Genomic DNA, 8,413 nt, shown 5'->3' on the forward strand with positions numbered 1-8,413 from the left:
TCAAAAAAATGCCAAGGGAATTCAATGGGGCAAATGGTAATCTATTGAAAAATGGTTCTAGAGCAATTGAATGTCCATGTATAAGGACAGAAGCAAGAGGAAACCCGACATGGTGGGCCAAGGACCTGGAATCCATGAAACACAAGGTTAGCCAAGGTTTTTATAGGTAGGGTAAAGAAAGGACAAGCCCTATCAGAGAAAAGCAGTTAATATACAGGACTTTATAAAAGTGGAAACCATTTTCTTTTTATTTGTCTTATTTTTTAATTTTTTTAAAAATTAAAATTATTATTATCAAGGTCACAGGGTCACAGTTACGTAAGTCAGGTAAAGAGCACGGTTCTCCTCTCACTCTGTCAGGTTTTCCCTCCCATCTCCACCTACCTGTTTGCTTTTTGAGCTGGCTCTGAGAGGGACAGGCAATACAAAGTGGGCTAAAAGCACTTGCAAAGCATGTGACTAGCAAAGAACTTGGAATACTATCACAACCCACCACCAACCACAACGAAAGAAAAACCCAACAAAACCCTTCCCACTCAACTTGATTAAGAGCCGGGCAAAAGACATGGAGAGACAGTTCATCAATAATGGCCCACAAACGACAAATCATCCCTTCCCGGGAAGCGTGGCGTCATCCATCACCGGTAACACAAATCTCAGCCGTGGCGAGTTATCGGCACGTCACTGTCAGTCAGGCCGCTGCGCCTGCGGAGACGGGAGAACCAAGTGCAGGCAGGGCAGGCCCTACTGGCCATCTCTGCCCATTCACAGGCAGGAACACAGATTGGCAAAGATGCTTTCTAGAATAGTTTGGCACTCGCCTATACATTAGCTAAACATCTTCTTACCAAATGACCCCATAAGCCACTTCCAAAATCTGCCTAGAAAGTAAGAATCTGGACTCAGCACAATGGACGGATACGATCATTCCTAGCAGTTCTCTTGAGCACAGCCCCACCTTGAGACAAAGACCATTGGCCTGGGAGAGGTGAATGATGAGTGAATGACAGACAGACCGTCCTCTTGTTTGACATTTAAGAGGCTCTGCTCACACAAGCCACCACACGGGTGACCCTGGGAAGCAGGGCACCGAGGGAGAGAAGCCAGGCAGAAAGGCTCACATAGCGCAGGTTTCTCCTGATGAGATTCTAGGAAAGTGAAGGCAGAGGGCAGATCAGTAATTCCCAAGGGCGGAAGGCAGAGGTTTTACTACAAGGGAGCAGTGATCTTTCTGGAGTGATAGAAATGTATCACGCTCTCTGTATGTCTCATGATGATTTCATGACTGAATGCATGTCCTAAGAACTCATCGACGGAGCCAGGTCTGGTGGCTCATGTCTGGAATCCCAACCCTGGAGAGTCAGAGGCAGAGAGAATTGCAGGTTTGAGACTAGCTTGGGCTAGGGGATACTCTGGTTCCAAACAAGAGAAAGAAATCCCACACAGAAAGAGACAATAAACAGCTAGGTGCAGTGACTCTTGCCTGTAATCCCAGCAACCCAGAAGTTAGAGAGCATAGGAATCACTATTCTAGGCCAGACCAGGTAAAACAGTTAGTGAACTGCCATCTCAACCAACAAAGCTGGGGTGCGGTGGCATGTGCCTCTGGTTCCAGCGACATAGGTAAGTATGAACAGGAGGAGGTCTGGCATGAAGCCAGGACTTTATTTGGAAAAGAAGGGCTGGGGTATGGCTCAAGCGCTAGAGAATCCGCCTAGCAAGCCCAAGGCTTTGAGTTCCAACCTCACCACGCTCAAAACCAAAACCCAAATCAAAGTTTTAAGTAATTGGTTGTTACACTTAAAGTTGGTTTATGCATATCATACTTTTTCAGAGTGCTATGAGATAAAGCATGATTTATATAAATATGCCAGAATACATCTCATATCATCAAAGAAATGAACAGACTCAAAGAAAATATCCAGCAAACATGTATCTGATTAAAAAAAAAAACTCACTGGCATTAAAATATACAAAGGATTCCTGTGATTCAATAATGGGATTTGTGGGGTGTGAGGCCCTGGGTTCAATCTCAAGCATACACCGCCCCCCCACCATCATCATCACCACCACCACCACCATCATCACCATCATCATCATCACCACCATCATCATCATCACCATCATCATCACCACCACCACCACCATCATCACCATCATCATCATCACCACCATCATCATCATCACCACCAGCAGCAGCATCACCACCAGCAGCAGCAGCAGCATCATCATCACCATCATCCACCAACCCTGTTAAAAACAGGCAAGAGACTTGAACAGAAACTTCACAAAAGAACCTGTCTGAGTGTTTACACACAAAGGAAACATTGTTCGACGTCACTAGCCACTGGCAAGTACAGTGAGATGCCAGCCCACTCTGCTAAGGTGACTACATTAAAACCATCCAATAATAACCCAACGCTGCTGAGCCCGTGGTGCAGCTGGAATGTTCTTACACAGCGGTGGCCATGCTGGCACTTCAGAAAAAGGCTTGATTGTTTCCTACCACCTTAAACACACACCTATGCTCATGTGGAAATTCCACCCCCTGTGCTTGTCTAGGAGAAATGAAAACTAGCTCACAAAAACAAACGCTCCCAGAGGCCTTGTTTCCCACCATCCTGGGCAGGAACATTCCAGATGCTACCCAACAGACCAATCCTGGTATATTCACATGGGGGAATACAAAGAAACAAATGGCAATTCCTGCATCAGGTGGGTGCCTCTCAAAGACCTAATACCAGAGAAAAAGGTGTTAAGCAATGCGTGTTGCGTATGCCATACACGACATTCTACATCCAGCAAAGCAAATCCCAGTTGGAAACCACATTAGTCATCAGTCAGGTGCCGGTGGCTGACATCTGTAATCCCAGTGATCCAGGGGGAATCTCAGCTCAAAGGCAGCCCAGGCAGAACACTTCTTCCTGAGACTCTCATCTCCAGTTAGTGAGCAGAAAGCTGCAAGTGGAGGTGTGGCTCAGTTGGTAAGAGCACTGGCCTTGGGAAAAGCCAAGCAGGGCATGGGGCCCTAAGTTCAAGCCTCAGTACTGGTGTGTGCACATACACATCACAGTTGAAGGGAAGGAAGGAAGGAAGGAAGGGAGGAAGGTAGGTAGGGAGGGAGGGAGGGAGGAAGGAAGGAAGGAAGGATATGATTCAGTCGTAACACTTCTTTTATTTACTTATTTTTTGGTCTTTTATAGCTTTTTTTTTTTTTCTTCTGGAGCTGAGGACCAAACTCAGGGCCCTTTCACTTGCCAGTCAAGTGCTCTTCCACCGAGCTAACGCCCAACTCCTCACATCACTTCTTATAATAGGATGTAAGGTACTTAGATGAAAAATGTATCAGCATTGCACAGCAAAAGTGTATGCATTTTACTCCATGTGAAATTCTTAGACAATAGTAACAGTCCGAAAGTAATGGAAGTGAGTGGAGGGAAAATGCCCTGACCTGGGCACGGTGCGGGCCGATGGCTGACGCTGCTGGGTGATGGTTTGCCGGGCTGGACCTTTATTTAGGTTTACTTTGTGTGTGGTGGATGTACTGCATAATAAAAAGTGGGATGAAGTGAAGGGATGGAGTATTGCCTCCCTCCAGCCTCCCAGTGCTCCTGGCCTCTCTCCCAGACTCCCTCCCAGCCTCCCTTCAGCCTCCCCCCAGCCTCCCTTCAGCCTCCCCCAGCCTCTCAGACATTGCTCCCATGGCTCATGCCTGACACGGCTGAACACCTGGGGAGACTCCGGGCTTCTGAGCAGCATCAGCTAGGTACCTACAACTAACTCTGTCCTCACTCTAGCAACCCTTTGCCCATTGTGAACTCCGCAGAGGCCTCGTGAGCACCAGTTGTGTTGGGCGCTTTGTGAGCGCCCGTGGTGTGAGGGCGGCTCAGGCTCACAGAGCACTGGCAGTGGAGAGGGAAGAGGGTTCCAGAGCTGTGTGGCCAGGTCTGCTCTTGATATTGAGAGGAGGCTGCAGGGCACGTGGCGGGAGTCACCTGCCAGGAGTGGGGGTGGATGGGAGCCCCACACAGCAACGCTGACCAAGCTGAGATCCTCAGTGGGCCCAGAGTCTGGGACACAGCCTGAGACTCAGCCCTGGGCCCTCAGCCCTGGCAGGGCTTCCTGGGAACATTGGGCTGGCTAGACTTGGGTGTGGAGAGAAGATCCAGCCAGAGATGAGGCCTGGAGAGCCCGAGCCTCCCTCCTTCCTGGGAGCTGCCCCGCCTCCCCGGCCTCCCCACGCCTCGGGCTGGGCAGTGACTCAGGCGAAGCTGGCCTCAGCCCTGCCCTCGCCTCTGTGGGCTCAGGCTGCCAGGCTGCCCCCCTCCCCCGCTGTGTCCTCCATGCTCTGGTGTTGCTTTGAGGCTAATTGTGTTCCCCCCTCCCCCACCCAGGTAAAGCCACACACGCAGGGAGTCAGGCCTCTCTGGGGACAGAGGAGCTGATTCTGACCTTGTCATTTCCCCCGGGGATCAGGGCCTTGCCATTGCAGAGATCAGGAAGCCAGGGTGGGCGCAGCAACGGCCCAAGGGTGGAGGGAGAGAGCTCACCAGACACCTCTCCAGGACTGAGGCAGGAAGACGTGGAGGACACAGGAAGAAAGGCAGAGCCATCACCAGGGTAGCTGACAGCATGCTCAGCCAGGAGGAAAAAACAACCAGCATAGTTTAAGGGATTAGAGAGCATGTGGTGTTCAGAACCCAGTTCTGCTAGTTACTAACCGAATAACCATGGGCAAATCCTTTAACCTCTCTGTGTCTGTTTCCTCACAGTTAAGATGGGGAAGGCTGGGCGCCGGTGGTTCTCACCCGTAATCCTAGCTACTCAGGAGGCTGAGATCTGAGAAGTTCAAAATCAGCCAAGGGAGACCAACAAGACTCTAGTCACTAATTAAGCAGCAAAGCCAGATTTTTCTTACATCTGCCTCCTGGGATAGCTAGGATTGCAGCTGTCCCCTCCCCTGCTCCCCATCTCCCAAAATTCTGAGAAAGCCATTTCTAGAATTCAGACATCAGAGAGAAAGCCAAGAGGTGGCTGCTTCTGTTCCCCACCAGCAATCACGTCCCCGTCCCCAGTGCTCGCGAATATCCTGCTGTCTAGCTTCCATCCCTCCAGCTGCCTGTTAGCAGGTCCCTCTGGTTTTCCTTCTAGATGGAGAAGGAAAACTGGCCAGGCCTTAATCGAATAACTCTCTTGAGGCTAAGGAAGGAGTGAGTGATTAAGCCACCTCTGTCCAGGCTAAATAATCCAGTCTTAGGTCGCTACCCTATCATCATGGGATTTCACAGCTGGGAGCTACCTAAGACAGGTGGAGGAGGAGAGCGGGGGCCTCCGTGGCTAGCCTTAGGAGCCAGCCTGGTCCTCCACAGCTGCTGCGGTACTTCATGGTCACAAAAACCCAGTGCACAGCTCTTAAGCCCTTGCCCAATCTGGACCTTCTTAATCCCTCAGCTGTCCTGTTGGGGAGCCGGGGCCAGCCTCACTTTGTCAACAAGGGCACTGGCTCAGACAGATTAAGTAACTTGCCCAAATTCACACATCCAGAAACCCTGGCTGCCCGCACCTGCTGCTCTTGCCCACATCACAGCCAGCCTCACAGGCGCCCGCCCAAGCTCCTCTCTGCCCAAGAAACTGCAGGCCCAGGGATTCAGAGCCTGCTGTGGCTGTGGGAGGGGGGGGAGGAGGAGAGCAGGCAGGACCCCACAGAGAAATAGAAACAGCAGATGCTCCTAGTGTATTTAAACCACGAGCTTTGTCTCCATGGACTGGAAACTGCAGGAGCCAACATGTCTGAAATCCAGAGAAAAGTTAGAGATGCGGGCAGGAGCCGCTGCACACTGGAGGCATAATTTCTTCTTCTAGAAACCTGTTCCTCAGAAAGGCACAGCGCCTATGGGCATCTGATCATGCAAAATGAACTCCGAGAAGTGGAAACAAGAGGTGTGTGTCTTATTTCTGCTGTGTTTGTTTTCTTTTTGTTCTTGTTTCTATGTCTTTGGTAAGAGAGGCCTAGAAATGGAGGGACAAAAGGTGGACAAATGTAGCAATGGCACTCACTGGATACTATGTTGAAAATGAACTACACAACTTGTGGGTGGGAGATGGGAGGGAAAAACAGGGAGAGAGCCAGGGAAAGAGTAACAGTGCTCAAAAAGAAAAGTACTCTTTACCTGACTTCTGTAACTGTATCTCCTTTGTACAGCACCTTTCTGGTAACAATGAAAAACTTAAAAAAAGGAAGCCTGTTTCTCTTTTTTTGGTATTTTTTTCTTTATTGAGATTAAACGATTACATACATTTCACAGTATTGTGACATAGTGATACTTCGCTAAAGCCACACACACACACATTAACCTTCACCATGCAGATTGCCATTATCTTGATCTACGAAGCTTATGAACGCTACAAACTGTAACCGTGAAACTATTGCTTCCAAGTCCGGTGACATGTACACTTCTTTCCTTTTGCTTAGTATCGGCGGTTCCCTCTTTCTCATTCCCTCCCTCCCGTCACCCTACATGGGGTTTGAACTCAGGGCCCCCAAGGCTGCAGGGAGGGGAACAGCTTCAGGCTGCTTGCAAAGGAAGCTGGGAGGAGGCCGGGACTGGCAGTCAGTGGGTGAGCACTGGGTGGAGCTCTCCTGGCCTGTGAGAGCCAAGGGGAAGCGTGGGGGTCACCTGCGTTGGAAGCCACACCTGCTGCCTCTTCTTTCCTCCTCCTGTTTGCCACAGAGGAGAGGGGCTGGCAACCTAATTCGGCCATGTTGTAGCAAGGAAGTTTCCAGCTAGATCAGGGGTGGGACAGGATAAGGTGGGAGATGAGTGACTGGGAGGTCACGGAATCCTTTTCTTTGCTTCAAGTCTTTGTAAAATGAGAGGCCCCTCCACACGGAGCAAGACCCCTTCAGCCACACTGAGCCAGCGCCCCCCCCCCCCCCCCGCCGAGCCTGGCCTGAAGAGGGAGGGGCAGGACTGCAGCCAGGGGGCTAGAGGCCTTGGACCATCCTGGGGGCTCACTCCAGACCCAGGAACCGGAGGCGTGGAAGCCTCGGCCAGCTCTGGCTCCACTCTGGGCTGGGGGCTGGGGTACATGGGTCAGAGCAGGCCTGCCCCGAAGGTCAGCTGATCCGATTACTTCACTGGGTCTTTGCAACCCTCTGGTCCTAAGAAGTCCAGGAGATTCACCTTTGTTGGGGGGAACAGTACCCCCAAAGGAAGAGAGCCTGGGTTCCAATATATAGATGGGAAACCAATCTATCAGCCCCCCACTGAGCGTTCAGCTGAATGAATACCTGTGAAATCAAAGCTCGCCTCTGTCTGGGAGAACACTTTGGAGCACAGAGCCCTGCTTAGTCTGCTTAGATCTCTCTCTCTCTCTTTCTCTCTCTCTCTCTCTCTCTCTCTCTCTCTCTCTCTCTCTCTCTCTCATCATAGACTCTCTGCTCTGGGCAGCCCAAACCCTTAGCACATATTTTTCCTATTCACTGTTTACCCCAAATTCAAATGCTTTGCTTATCATCTCCTTTCCCATTAGACAAGTCCCCCAAGGCGTGTAAGAACTCATTCATGCCTTTGTGACCAGTCCCTGCCTGGATGTGTCACACAGCAGGAAGCTCACTAAATTCGCGTGCGTGCGTGAATGAGCCCTGAGCACGGGTGGTCTGAGCTGAGTGCCTTGTCAGCAGGACGGTCCGGGAGCTTGTGGAGCTGAGCCGTGAGGGTCTCTCCTATGGCTGGGAAGAGGGGCAGGCCACTCTTCTTCCCACACACCTTAAACCACGGGAGCCTGGTCCAGGCCTTCAGGACAACTGGGTGTGGCATTCTCCAGTGCCCATCTCTCTGGTCCCCGTTGACCCCTGATCACCACCAGACTGCCCCTCCTGGAGGTGTCCAAGAAGTTGCACACTGGCTCTCAGCGTGCTAGGACCCCAGGCGTCTCCTTCTAGCACAGCTAGCATGGCAGCCCGGCTACTATGGAGGGAGACATCAGCAATCGCTGCCAACCAGAGCCTTCTCACCAGGGAAGATCCGTGCTGAGCTTCCACTAGCACACCCTGGTCTACTATTTGTAAACCTCCTCCCTCCCTCTCTCCTTCCCTCAACTTCTCCCTTTCCCCAATTATGTTAGCCAATTCCCCACCTATCCATCCATCCAGCCATCCACCTTTCTATCCATCCACCTGTTCATCTATCCACCTGTCCATCCATCCATCCATCCATCCTTCCATCATTCCATTTCCATTCACCCATATATCTATCAGCTGTACAAATAGCCATCCCTTCATCCATTCCCATTCATATCTGTCTGACTTTCTTTTCTTCCTTCCGTTCATCCACTCACCCATCAAAAGCTTTCTGGGTATTTCTCTGTGTCAGCCTATTCCTAAGGCTCAAGGTAGTTCCCCAGATTTCTA

This window comes from Dipodomys merriami, unplaced genomic scaffold, assembly GCF_024711535.1.
Source record: "Dipodomys merriami isolate MVZ:Mamm:240054 unplaced genomic scaffold, mDipMer1.0.p SCAF_103, whole genome shotgun sequence".
Classification (NCBI taxonomy): Eukaryota; Metazoa; Chordata; class Mammalia; order Rodentia; family Heteromyidae; genus Dipodomys; species Dipodomys merriami.